The 15337-nt window shown below is 36.1% G+C and overlaps 1 pseudogene; it reads left to right on the top strand.

Annotated features, from left to right (window-relative positions):
• Positions 1-10809: 10809 nt before the first annotated feature.
• On the top strand, positions 10810-13860 carry LOC145683586 (uncharacterized; annotated as a pseudogene).
• Positions 13861-15337: the final 1477 nt, after the last annotated feature.

Genomic DNA, 15337 nt, shown 5'->3' on the forward strand with positions numbered 1-15337 from the left:
ATACAATTATTATTATTGTATTAAGTGTAATAAAGTAAAACTGCTAGTGCGTGCTCTTCCTCAATTCGGCTGTTGGAAAAATAATAATCTACCAAGATATCTTGACACATGGAGTCAGCCTAGACCAGTAGAAAAAACTACCCTTTGCCCGTAAGTTTATGATCCTCATCTAGTCCTTTACTGAATAGAAATGACATGGAAATACTAAGTATTGGTACGGGTGATAAAGCAACATCCGCACCTGGAACTCTATAAATTATTTCAGATATTAACGAAACGCCACCTGGTGTAGATTCGAAAATTCTAGCGAACGACGTAAATTTAAAGGACGAACTAGGAATGACAGAATTGCTATCTGCAGACCAGGAATACCCTCAAGCAATAAGAATAGGCACTGGACCTAAAAATCTCTTGTGCCGATACCTTCGCGTCCTTGCCAAGAATCCTGTCAATTTGTTAGTCAAAGTTTCAGATATATAGTTTCGTATTACAGAACTACAGGAGGTATAATCTCGCGTGTTTCCTCGAGCCGATTACCATTAGAAAATGACAATTTAGCCGCTAAAAATAGACTACGTAATTTAATTTAAATACGAAAAACAAAAAGAGTTGTGTATCAGAGGAACCAGAACGCCAATTAGCGTTATTTTTGTGTTAAGTATAAACAGTCAGAAATGAAAACGCCGTCCGAAATGCGGCGACCTGCTTTCCAATCTTTTTATGGTGGCAGTAGTGATGAAACAGTTTATGCTGAGATAGGCCCCAGAATTATTTACAGCAATATAGGCTCCGAACCACAGATCTCAGCGTGTAAATAGCGAATTTACGCTAATATTGTCCTCAAACCGCCGACCACAGCGAATAAAGAGCCATTTTATGCTAATATTGGAACCGATCGAAAAATATCTATAATTCAATGTCATGATAGGAACAATCAAAATAATTTGCTCTATTTAGCTAGCCTCAGTATGAGGCAATAATCGAAGAGATTAGTCATTCATTACAAACAGAACTGTGACTTGAAATAGGGCTCTTACTTACACCTTTAGCTAAACAAATGCGGAACAAAAAATTCACGTTACGCTTGTATGTCGCCGGGACGACGGGAGAAGAGAAATTAGGTTTCCTCCTTCAAGCAGACCTTTTAGACTGCAATAAAGATTTATTATCTGAGGAAAAAGTTGGGAAATTTCATATAATCTAATTGATGTATATATATATATATATTCGTTAATGATTATGAAACCAAACACTATTCGAAGCTTTCTTGCACCCACTGGAAAACGTGTAGTATATTAATATTAATTTGCATATTTTCTTATGGTAGACTGTTCACATAATGCCCACCGACTTCGATTTTACAAAATTTGAGAAATAAATTTCACTTTTTATTTCGTGGTCAATTTGAAGGCATTTTGCTATAATACCATTAGGAAACCCATATACATCATATTACGAATCAATCATTGTGGAGCAATGTCATGTGTTACCCGCAGCAGTGGTACCAATCTTTGAAAGTTTCATTTACAACTGTTTTCATTTATTTTTTAATAGATTTTGTAAGTAATGGTGCATTCAGTAGAAAGGAACACTAAGATTGTCTCTCTTTCTCACACTCTCTGCGTTTGTCTCTGTGTGTGTGAGTGTGTTTCTAGTGTCCGGCGTAAGTGTGTGGATACTACCAGGTGTACTTCCGTGTGTACATATGCTAGTGTGTTTGTGTGTCGGGGGTATATGAAGTATTAATTGGGATCGCGTAGTGGAACTTATCGATATTAGTACGTACATAAGTGCAGCCTTTACTTCATACCATAACTTTGGACGAATGCGAATCTTTTAATTGTGTTTTTGCAATAAATAAGTAGAGTGATTCCTCTCGACAGAGTTCGTTAATGGAGGTAATTCGCCAACTGGGTTGGTAGAAATGGATCATTTCCGATTTTAAAGTTGATTACTATAGAGCGGAAATGGTAATAAATAGTAAGAAGCAGTTTTCGGCAATCGATAAAAGGCATCAAGGATAACTTTCAACTTCATCCTTAACATCCTGGTGAAACCAGAAGATATAGAAATTTATTATGACTTCTGGTTTCAAATTAATCTACAGAGTGAGATAGAAAGAAGCTGTTTTAGCAATGAATATAGCGTTGTGAGAATAAATATCGTCTTCTCTCTTAAACTTCTAATCTATTCGGAAGTATCAAAAATTAACAGCTTGCCATTTTAGTGTTGATTATAACTGATTAAAAGGATAATAAATAGCGAGAAGAGGTTTTGTGAAATTAATTAAGTGTCCCAAGAATATGTTCTATCTCGACTCTAATCTTTCTACTAAAAGTTGAAATGGTAGAAATCAATCGCTTCCAGTTATAACATTGAGCGTTATAGAATGGATAGCGAGAAGGCTTTTTTAGATAATTCATTAGGTGCTCCAAGAGTATATTCCATCTCGGCAGTAATCCCTCTACTCAAATCGGAAGTGAAATAAATATATTAGAACTTCTGGTGTCCAAACCACTGTAGAAAATATAACATGATCCTCTTTAAGATTTTATTATTATTAGAATCAGGTAGTGGAAGTTAATGTTAGTACGTACGTACATACATACGTCCGTTACTTCGAACGATAACATTTGAAAGGATGAAAAGTTTCTAATTTTTTTTAACAATAAGTAGATAGCCTGATTTTCTCGAAAGAGTTCATTAATAGAGGTGACTCGACAAACAAAATGGTAGAAATGAGTTATTTCAGGTTTTAACGTTGATCAATATAAAACAAAAACGGTAATGGATAGCAAAAAGCGGTTCTCGGCAATCGATTATACGTTTCAAGGGAGTCTCTCATATTATTCTTAACATTCTAGTAGAACTGGAGATCGTGAGAAATGAGCCATTCCGGTTTTAGCATTCATTACTATAGAGCAAAAACGATAATAGATAACAAGAACATGTTTTCGGCAATCATTTAAACTTTTCAAGGATAACCTTCTTCACATTTAACAAGCTAGTAAAACTGAAACTAATAGAATTTGACCATTTCCGGTTTCAACGTTGACCACTATACATCAAGAACGGTATTAGATAGTAAGAAGCAGCCTCCAGGGTTCTATATAGCGTTTCAAGGACAACCTTCATCTTCACCTAAAACACTCTAGTAAAACCGGAAGTGGTAAGAAAGACCACTTCCGGTTTTAACGTTGATCGCTGTAGAGCGAAAACGATAATATATAGTAGGAAGCAGTTTTCTACATTGGGTAAAGCGTTTCAGGAGCAGCTTTCATCTTCATGCTTAACACCCTAGTGAAAAGGAACTGTAGAAAACACCTATAACTTCCGGTTACAATTTAATTTACATAGAGCATAAAATAAAAGATGTAGGGAGAAGTAGTTTTATGGAATCAATTTAACGTTGTGAGAACAGGTAAGTTATTATCTTTCTTAAACTACAAACCGTAAGTAGCAAAACCCAACTACTTCCGGTTTTAGTGTTGATCACAATAGATTAGAAAATATAACAGATAAGGAGAAGCGGTTTTCTATAATCATTTAGTGTCCCAAGAATATTTTCTATCTCGACTCTAACATTTATACTAAAAGCAGAAGTGGCAGATATCAATCACATCCGGTTAAAAATTGAATGTTATAGGTTAGACAACTAGTACGCATTTTATGTAATACATTAAGTACCCCAAGAGTGTATTCCGTATCGACAGTAATATCTCTATTTATACCAGAAGTGAAAGAAATATGATACAAATTCCGGTATCCGTATTAACTGAGAACATATTACGTCATCCTCTTTACGGTTTTTACTAGAGTTTATTTTTAAATTAAATACTAGCCGGATGCTTACTAAATTGTGTGAGGTACTAGCCCATTTCCTAAGGAATACGTACTGGTATATTCTCTGTTCTAACTCGACCAAGAACAGGGTGGGTACGGGTTGCATTTCATACCTTATTTCTCGGTAACTACTTAATTAGTCAGCAGCATTTTCTTTATAACTATTGGCCGAATCGGAACAAAATTCGGTGGTGGCAGCCCTCAGCCTAATTAAGATATCTACATTTGCTGGCCGAGCTTGGCCAAGTTTTTGCTTGATTAACGTGTGGTAATTATTTCTCGGTAATCTCTTGCCAGATCCAATCTAAAGAATTTGTCATTACAGAAAGCCCTATCGTTCCTATTTATCGATTTTGCTCTATAGTGTTCAACGTAAAGCCGGAAATGGTTTATTTCTACGACTGTTGGTTGGTAACGAAAGGAGATGAAAGGTATTCTTGGAATCCTTAATCGATTGCCGAAAAGCGTTTTTGTTTTATAGTGGTCAACGTTAAAACTTGGAAATGGTTGATTTCTACGTATTCCGGTTTATGGATCACTACAATTAACTAGCTCCTCCTAAACAATTACTCTACCAATAGTTTGCAGAAAATAAATACTAAATAATAATTTGCTTTCTTTCAAGAGCTATCATGCGCTTAAATTAGTAGCAGCAGCTATCGTGGTCTATTATTATTATTATTATTATTATTATTATTATTATTATTATTATTATTATTATTATTATTATTATTATTATTATTATTATTATTATTAGGTATTCTACCTGTTGGCAGCTGCTGGGAGTAATGGGAGATGTGAGAGTGATTGTGTGTTTTCTTAGGTTCTGGACTGGAAATTCTTCTTTCACCTTTCTCGATCTTCAGCTTCGTCTTTTAATTCCCAATATTTGATTCCATTTTTCAAATCGTCGACCAACTGTGTTCTTCGTCTTACTATTCCTCTCTTACCTTTCATCTCTTACTTTCAACTTTTCTCTTCCTTAGTGGGTTGAGAAATTGCTAATACCTTTTAATCTGGTTCCTTATAATTATTATCAGACTGCAGGTTCCTCTATCTATTTTTAAGAAATTGAATTATTATTATTATTATTATTATTATTATTATTATTATTATTATTATTATTATTATTATTATTATTTTTATTGTTGTTGTTGTTGTTATTGTTATTATTATTATTATTATTGCGTCCATGTTCTGTTATTCTTTTAACTGTTAGAGGAAAGGTTCATTGTTTCTACAGTCTCACTTTAACTATAATGGTACTTCGGTATTATACTTGATGTTTATTTAACTAAAGGAGAAGCGGATCTACTTGTGTGGAGCCTCCATTTCATATTAGCCTTACGTGACCATTTAGTACTTTTGAGCGAGGTAATTTAGCAGAAGTACAATGTTCTTATAGATTATTCGTTGTATTGTTATAAAGTAGGAAATGATACAAGAGCTGTGTTTTCTAAATTACAGTTTTGGAATCCTCTAGGGCAATTGTTTCAATATTTTTAACAAGCGCCCACATTCTTAAGAGCATGTATCATAGAGCCGTTCAAAGACTCTCGAAATCCCCCTGAACGTTATGCAGTACCGCAAAACATCGTGGAAAAAAATATTTGGAAGCCGGGGGCCAATTCTAATTCCTACCCTGGTAAGATTCCGTAATAAGAATAGACTTAGCGGCGCCGCCCCAGATGGGGATATACTACGTAGTTTGTTGACATTTGTCAGACCTAAACGTCTACGGGAAATAAAGATACGAGCATGGAGTGAAGTTCCTATGAGTACAAGAAAGGAGCGCGGAAGTACGAAAAATTAAGCCTTTCTAAAAGACGAAGACCTTTTACAGGAGGAAATATTCAAAAATTGAATGAAGCCCAAAGGTAAGTTGTTTATTTATTTTTACATTTAATTTCATTCATTTTGCTGCATTTAGAAAGTTCACAGCAGTGACGGACCCTCAAGGAATTTTGTTCAAATACTCATTGTGTACTATTCAAAGTCCAAGTAGTCTTTAGATTATTACGTACAAAATATTAGCTTTGACAAATTGTATACAACAGTAACTAATCTTAATAAATCGTAACGTTAAACGTACGACAGAAATTATTTTCAATTGCTCTCTGTATATATATATAATTTGTAATTTTTGAACATATTCGAGACAGTAATAAATATTCCATTAACAGCAGTAATTTTATATAGTAAATTGCATTGTTAATTTTGTTGATAGGTCCCTGAAGCAGTTAGCGTCTCAGGCAACCGCACCACCAAAGGACGCGACTTCATTTGGGGCACAGAACTGCGACCTGATGAAATTGGAAAGTCCGTTGTAAGTATCACATTACATAATTATGTGTTCTCTTGTATGGCCTTTCAAATCTAATCAAAAGTTTATTCTACATTCTTCTCCTCACTGTAATATACATCAGTCAATAGCGGCGAGTGAGATAAATGGTAGGGTGGGTCAGTGGCAGCACAATTTATGTATTTATTATTATTATTATTATCAGGGATGTAATGCGACGTATGGGGGAGTATATGGCGTATACCCACCAAACATTTTGTAAGTCCAGCGTATACTCACCTTGAATTGACGAAAGAATGAGCCTCTATTAGAGTACGTATACGCTATACTTTTCAAAGTGATCGAGCGTATACCTACCAACATTTCTAGCATTACACCACTGATTATTATTAAACCTTGAAAGGTATGCATTACTTTTTAACCATTACGAACCTGAGGTTCAGCGTAGCAGCAGTTTATTTTTAGAAGTATATATGTTTATATAAGACGTGATGTAAATTGTTCCTAAAACAAGACTGTACGTCCCTGGATCATGGCTCATACCTCCTTCTCTTCAGTATAAAGCAACCTTTCAAAAGGTACCACTCGCATGCCCATATCATACACCAGAAACGGGAAATTAGGGGAAAACCGGGATATTTTTCGAAAAATTCCCTTGTTGATAGTTTTTGTCCCCTCAGGCCCTGGCCCAGGTTTGACATACAGATCTGGAAAAAATGGAAATACTTAGAGGTGTAGACATTACGTGTACAAAATCTCAATCTGATGTCTTGAGAAGTAAGGGCGAGAAAAAAATTCAAATCTGGCACAAGGTCAAAAGTGTGTGATATGTAAATTTGAATATGTAGCACATAATGTGAACATTTACTGCGTCGTTTTAAGATCATGGGTCATACCTCATTCTCTTTAGAATAAAGCAGCTTTTCAGAGGGTACTACTCACATGATCATATCATAATCTAGAAACGAAAAATTATTGGAAATCTGTGACATTTTCCGAAAAAATCCCCTTCTTTGAAACTTTCGTGCCCCTCGGACCCAAGCCCGGATTGACGTAGAGATCTAAAAGAAATTGATAGATATTTAGAGGTTTACATAATACGTATGCGAAATATCCATCTGGTATCTTAAAAGCTAAAGGTGGTATTTTTTTTAATTGCCTCAAGAAAAAATGTGATGTCACGCCCCCTATCCCCGCTCCCATTTGTTGCTACCAAGTTGACCTTCTGGTTCAAAAATGCATCTGGAGTGTTCTTGTGTGATGTCTGACTTGACCAATAAAAAACATCCATCTGTTATAGGACCTAAATAAGTGGTTAATACAACACTGCATTATGATACGAAAACGTACCATGGATCATATAAGGGTTAATTAGCATAACATTGTCTAACGCCAAACCAACCGAATCTAGCAAATGTTGTGATTTGTTTCATTCCTGGATGATTTTAATTTGTCCCTGTTTTTTCTGTCGCGCTCATGGTCGTCGACCTTTTATCGCACTTTCTGCCAGCATTTGCGGTATGTCAATACAATCTTGTCTATACTGTCTCATGACCAAAGAACATATCTAAATTATACAGCGAAGCAGTCCACTAAAGGGCCAGATCCTGATAGACGGCTTTATGCGAGAGGCACATTGTCAGCAGCTTTATCCCAGTAGCTCCCAGTAGCTTTATGTGGCCTCCTCATTTTCAGGAGCTGAGTTGAGCTCTGGGACTTACAGCCTGAGTTAAAAAGTTTCTTTACACCCACCGTTGAAGGAATATCCATTGTATCGATGAATTATCAGTCGGCTCTCCACCGATTGAACAACAGGCTAAGAGATAACAGTTAGTAAAGAAAAAAGAGATATTTGCGCTCTTCGCAAATTAACCAACAGGCAGCACTGTTTGAACCAATCTGTTCTAACAGAAGATATATTTTACTTCGTCCTGCTGTTTGATTGAAATTTTGAGCTGATATGAACTCAGTTCTTTCCGCCTAAATCAAATTTGTAAATTCAATTTTCAAAAGAACATCTCTATTCAGTCTCGGTTACAGAAATAATAATAATAATAGTAATAATAATAATAATAATAATAATAATAATAATAATAATAACATCGCTAAAGTAGAATATTTAATATATACATATATATATTAAATATATATATATATATATATATATATATATATATATATATATATATATATATATGAAATGACTCAAGATACACCGTATCCTACATCTATCTTGCTGCCCTTCATTATTATTGTAATTTCTCATAAATGTTTCTAATGCATGTATCTTTGTTATTAGAAAATTGTATATTAAATTTTTAACGAGTACTATATTCAGGTATTTTCAAAACTGTTCTAAATACATAAGGTAATTGTATTGGTCTGTGTGCTAGTAATGGCATTTTCGAAAATAAAGGCTAAAAATACAGAGTATTGAGACCGACCTAAGGTCAAAGTTCACAATCCCAACTGTGTATCCTGTGACTTAGATCTGTGAAGTGCGCAGTCAACTAGTCACAACTGATGTTTGAAAGCAAGTAACGACAGATCACTCGAAATCGAGCCTTCGGCTTGATAACAAACAGAACGTCATAATTCGTAACTCGCTTGTGACGTGTTTCTGATTGTATCTATGATGATAGTGAAGCACATAAGTTTATACAAGAAAATAACTTTAAAGAGTACTTCTAAATGGTGTGGTAATGCGATTGGTCGTCAATGGGTGGCAATTTCTGTCAGTAAAATGTAGCCATTAATATATTGCGATTTTCAATTAAATTTTTGGCAGAGAGTCTCAAGAGACAGGTATATTTCTCAGGCAATTTCAAATGAAAGTCATATCTAAAGTTTGTTGTTGGATCATGCTGATGATCACATTCAGTTGAGGGCATTGGGCGCAGATAGTGCCAAGTCATATTTTCTGACCTCCGAAATTATGTATTGAAAATTTAGAGGATTTCACAGATCTTGCTCTAGCTAAAGTCATGCTGCTGGTTGCAAAATGTTACCTGATTGATTTCAAACACATATCAGCCTAGTATCTCTGTAATAGTTATTTGTCTATTTCTCTCGTATATTATAAAGTCCTATGGTCACTGACTCACATATTCACAAATTGATATAAATTCGCAGATCACACTGTTGGACCTAGAGATACGAAATTTGAGGCGAAGGTGTGTCTAGGAGACTAAGCTAGGGAAAAATACCAAAATCTGAACAAGTCGCCATCTTGAATCCAATATGGCCAATAAATCTATTTACTTCTTGAAAAGTGCCTAGACCAAACTGTTGAGCCTAGAGACGAAATTTGCTAGGATGTAAAATACGGTCTCAGGGGTAGGTATTTCAGCTCTCGCGCAAAGTTTAATATTTTTAGCTCAATCCGTTGATTTTCACATGGCCAAACAAAAAGAAATGGGTACCAATTTTTATTTTTATTTTCACGTTATCCTGCTCCTTCCAAGATGGCGTCCAAAGTGACTGCCCCGGATTCCCTAGCAAACCAAGGAACTTTCCTGTTGACCCCAGAAGTAAATTTAGTCATAAGTTATATGTTTTTTTTGCCATCAAGAAAAACGACTATGCTCTTGAAATAAACAATCTAGAACAGGTGTCATGGCGTTCAAGATAGTCACCGCAAGTGCCCATGCAAACAAAGAAACTTTCTTGTTGAAACCCAAAAGTTAATTGGGTCCAGTTCTGGGTTTTTGGGACAAGAAAAAGGAATTTGCTGTTAAAATACGGATAGAAGTTATACTTTAGTGTTACAAGTGTGATGACGTTCAACATGACCTCCAGGAAGAGGCACGTTGACCCCAGACGTTTGTAATTATAGGCTTTTGTTACATTTACCTTACACTAAGAAAATAATAATAATAATAATAATAATAATAATAATAATAATAATAATAATAATAATAAAACAGCAACAGCAATTCACCCACAATTACATGTGAACTGAGAAGGAATTTTACATTTCTTCAGCGGAATAGACAAAAAGCGTCACAGAACTCAACAAGTGAAAATGTGCTCTCAATCTCTAGAAAAGGTAGCTTTATGTCGGCCTGCTTCAGCAGGCCCAAGGTTTTTTATGCTGTCTTATGGACTTTGTAAGAAAGCGATTAGAAAAGAGGAGAGTCATTTTAACGAAATAACATACATATTTTGCTTTGCTGCATATGCATTATCTGTAGGTTGGTAAATTCATAAATCACGAACTGTTGAAAAATGAGAGCGTGTTTCTACATTTAGAGTGCCTGATATAATGTATCATGTATGACGTTGTATTATTGTTTGCTATAACGGAGCATATTTTTACGTTTCAGACCACAGCAACACTGTGTAGATCTTTCACCACACACGAAACCCAACTCCTCACAGGACCATTTGAATAAACGAAACGATATTATCAATCGAGAACAGGCAGAGAATGAAGAATTTCAGCATTTGCAGGAATCTCTATCACTCCCAGGTATGTAAGATGAAGTAGCACAAAGGAAACTGAACATAAAGTAGCTGGGTGTCGAATTGTACACATCAATTTCTTTCTAAATAAACTGAGAAAAATTTCAAATCACGGCCCCTTTGGTTGTTCACTTGAAAACTTGTCCATAATTGGAGAAATACCCCGTGGTCTTGCTTCAATTTTTAAGTTACAGTGTAACATGTGTAATGAAAAAGTTTTCATTAGCACAGACGACCCAGGTAACTCTAAAATGGACGTATACACAGCCTTAGTAACAGGCTCTATGTGCATTGGGATCGGATTTCGGCAGCTTGAAGAACTGATTTCAGCTCTAGAATTCCCCGCCATGTCTGTGAACACTTATGCGAAGTACCACGATCGTGTATGCAGTGGGTGCGAAAAGATCTGTCTCGGTGAAATGGAGGCTGCTGCCAAAGAGGAAGCGAATCTTGCCGTAGCACGAGGAGACGTGGATGAAAACGCAATCGCAATACTTTCAGTGGTGGCTGATGGGCAGTGGGCCAAACGATCTTATCAAAGCCATCACAACTCACTGTCTGGAGTGGCGGTCATTGTCGGTTTCCATACACGAAAGTTTCTATACTTTGGCGTGAGAAATTGGTAATATACAATGTATGCTCGTGCAGAATCGAGAGTTGAAGAAGTCAGACCTCACACCTGCTATAAGAACTGGACAAGCTAGTCAAGGAGTTGGGAAGCAGATATAATAGTGGATGGCTTTCAGGAAAGCATGGAAATGTACAGAGTTAAGTACTGAACTTTAATTGCAGATGGAGACAGCAGCATCTATTATACAATACTGAGAAGAAGGCCGTACGATAACATAACAGTCACCAAACTTGAATGTAGGAGTCACATCCTACGAAATTACTGCAATAAACTCAAGAATATTACAACAAACAGTCAACTTCAGCATATTTCTCTGAGGAAAATAGTTGGTTAGAACATCGAAAAATTGAGAACTGCTGTCGTTGGAGCAGTGTGCCACTAGAAGTAACCCTGACAGACCAGGAACGTATAAATGGACTGAGGGCTGAATGTGCCAAAAACATGTATTTGGTGACCATTCAAACTGTGCTCGCTATTTCTGTAAGGTGCGAAAAGCCAACGAAGATAACATCATCCCGAAACTCATTGCTAGTGGAAAATTTCATGCCATTGAAGAGGTGCAAAATGTATGTATTTTGCGCAATATTCGAAGTTTGCTGCACAATGTAGACACAAATTCTGTTGAACAATTCAACGCCACGGTAGCGAAGTTTATTGCGGGTAAGAGGGTGCACTATTGTCTTAAAAGATCCTACTCCGGAAGGGCTCAAGCCGCGGTTGTTTCCCACAACACAAGGTCCCCAATATATACCTTCCACAAGAAAGTTTTCAATACTAGCCCAGGAAAATATATCAAACGGCTGGAAAGTAGAAGGAAGCGTCAACTAACAAATGCCTCAAAACGTTCAGTGCGACGTACAAGCAAGTCATCCACTTCCAAAGACAGCTAGACCACAGACGCAGAAGCAAGACTTGCCTCATGACGAGTTTGAAAAGGAGAAAAGTAGATTCCTCGAGAACCTACCCAAAACTTCTGAACAACGTCATGAACTTGAAAGAGGAACACTTCTACAACGTGATTGTCATCGCTGGAAAGAAGTAAGGCGCCGTTTGCTCACAGCATCTAACTTCGGTAAAGTTTCCAGATGTCTTCCTTACACACCTTGTGACACGATAGTTGAAGCAACGTAGTACAAAGATTTTGACACAGACAGCATGCTGTACGGTAGAACCCATGAACAAACTGCAATTGAAGAACTTCAGATGATGTTAGGTATCAGTATTGATCAATGTGGCCTGTTTGTTGATCCAGAACTACCTTTTTTGGGTGCTTCCCCAGATGGCCTGGTCGCTAAAGACGGTATTGTAGAAGTAAAATGTCCGTTCTCTGCGAAAACCCTGACTCCTAAGGAAGCAGTGAAACAAAAAAAAAAAAATACCTTCTGAAAATTTGAAAAAGAAACGTTTCAAATAAATAAAAAACAGCAATATTTTTATCAAATACAAGGTCAACTACATGTGACAAGAAGACGTTATTGCCTCTTCGCATTGTGGACGAATTCTGGAATAAAGGTGGAAAGGATACATAGAGACGATGAGTTCTGGGCTAATGAGATGGAGGAAAAGCATCGCAAATTCTATATGGACTGTCTTCTGCCATAATTGGTGGACCCTCGCCGTAGACGTTCCATGCCTAACAGAAACAGTATGTAGACGTTCCATGTCTACATACTGACGGCAATAGAGGAAAGGGACGAAAAGCGTAAGGCGTCAGATGCTGAAGCTGTTCTACCTATTAATAAGGTTAGGAACAAATTATGAGATTATTAGCCATCATTTGAGAAGCTATGCAGACATTTTTTATCGCAATGAATTATTTGTATATAATGTACAGGGTGTTAATATGCGTGGTTTACAATGCTTGGGAACTGATTCTAGGGACCAAATAAAAAATTGCATTTTTGTTTGGGGTCTCCTTTTCCCTGGTAGTGTCTGGTAAAGAAAAAATGCCAAATATTGTTCCCCCTGATCTCTACAATTACCTCCCAGGCGTTTTAAACCGTGCACATTAGAACCTGGTAAGATGTACAATATGTGTATAAAACATTTTCTTATATAGGTTGACTTATTTTTATATTCAGCTAATAATATTGTGTTACATGAGGGGAGTTGTGGGAGATGAGCAAAATTTGTCATTATATCAGTTCTTTCTAGAAATGTTTTTAAAACGTCACACAATGACACCAATTGTGAATATGTATTGCTAGTGCCTATTTTTATATATAATAATAATACTGAAGTTTAATGTAATTGGTTGGGTATAAATTTCAAGTTTATCGCATTCTTAACAATCACTTTGTAGTTAACTTTACTCTCATCCGATACGTTGAGGATATTGAAGGTGGGAAACTTATCTAATAGTAAGAGAATGCGTAGCTAAAAGTTTTATTTGCAGTTTGATTTAGAGTTATTAGCATGAATATTTAAGGTTGCTTGAATGTAGTTGCGTTTACCAATAGATCGAAGCATGGTCTCTCTTTCTTCCGTATGTAAATTTTCTCGTCCACGAAATTTTTTGATTATTTTAATTTGAATTTATTTATGACTTTTAGGTAGTCAGGGACCAGGATGGGATAGGGGAGGGCAAGGATGTGAAAAGGCACCAACCTTAGCCTTATAGAAAGTATCATAACGTCACTCGCCTGGTGAAACTACCATGATCATGGAAAATCAGTAGCTTGGTTATTATTGTCTGATTGGAAACAGCGTCACAATGAGACCTTCAGTAAGGGGGATTGTGCGCGGTGTTGAAAATCGGGCAGCGCCATGGTAGAAATAAGACAAGATAAGTCCATCAGCGGAATTGTTTTCGTCGTACTCGCGCATTGACGTCACCTTCGACACACGCTCGGGAAAGGACAACAGGAGTAAAGCTGTCGTCTCTTTGGAATCTGATGTCAAATTACAGTTTTCTCCTCACTTTCAGATGTCTATTTGCTATTTCTAATTTAATGTCTACAGCGACGCAACTAGGCTAGTTGTTGCCCGGGGGCAATAACCGCCTTAGCGCCCTTGACCAGCCAAACGAAAACGCACCCCTACTACACCTGATAATAGCATCACAGTAATTCTTCTATTTCATTTTTCTTCAAGTGGTAAAGCTTGATTTCATATTGCAGTACGTAATACAATTTTTAGTATAGGTAAACACACCAAACTAATTAGAATTTGATTGCCAAATAATATGTGAGTAGTATGCTTGACACATTCTTATAATCTTACCATAATAACTGCAAATCACAATATTTTTTGGAACTATATATAGATGTGCATATGTGTAGAATGAATCAACAGTCTGTTGCTTTAGAATAGAATATTTAATTATGACAAGCAGTCAAACTGTTCTCTCGAGTATTCTGCTTGGACATTTGCAAATCTCGTAAATCAATGTAAATTAAATGAAAACACAAAAACTGGAACTAAAATTTCACTTTGCGGGCTCTTTTGACTGCAGGGTCGTAACATGTGGGGGGTAGGGGGCAATTGCCCCCCAGGAAAGCACCCTGCCGTTCAAGAAGTGCCAACTTTAAGACAAAATGTTCTTACTACATATACGGTACGAACATGAAATTATTTTGTCAAATGTTGTATTAATAATTTTGTATTTATGCTATATTTTATTATTAAATCTTTTTATAAGTATTATTTAGATTTTAAAAAATTGTTATTGAGAATTATATCTATCTATCTATCTATATCTATATCTATCTATCTATCTATCTATCTATCTATCTATCTATATAATGGCTATAGCCCCCCTTGACCCTCAGGCATACATGCATAAAATGGACTTCAAACCTGTTTTACACTGGATAAAGCGGCAAACTATACTTAGCCCCTACCTTGATCATATCCTGGATCCGCCATATATATGTATATATATATATATATATATATATATATATATATATATATATATATATATATATATATATATATATATATATATATGTAACTCTATGGCACGCTCGAGTTTGAAACATCAAGATTTCTTTGAACCTGATTTTCCTCCACCATCTCAACATTTTCCTCCACCATAGGGCTGGTACCGAACGATTGACATTTGTTTTGTCCTCTCGTTTATTGCCTTTGCGCCA

Source organism: Thermobia domestica, chromosome 4 (genome assembly GCF_964235325.1).
Source record: "Thermobia domestica chromosome 4, izTheDome1.hap1.1, whole genome shotgun sequence".
NCBI classification, from domain to species: domain Eukaryota; kingdom Metazoa; phylum Arthropoda; class Insecta; order Zygentoma; family Lepismatidae; genus Thermobia; species Thermobia domestica.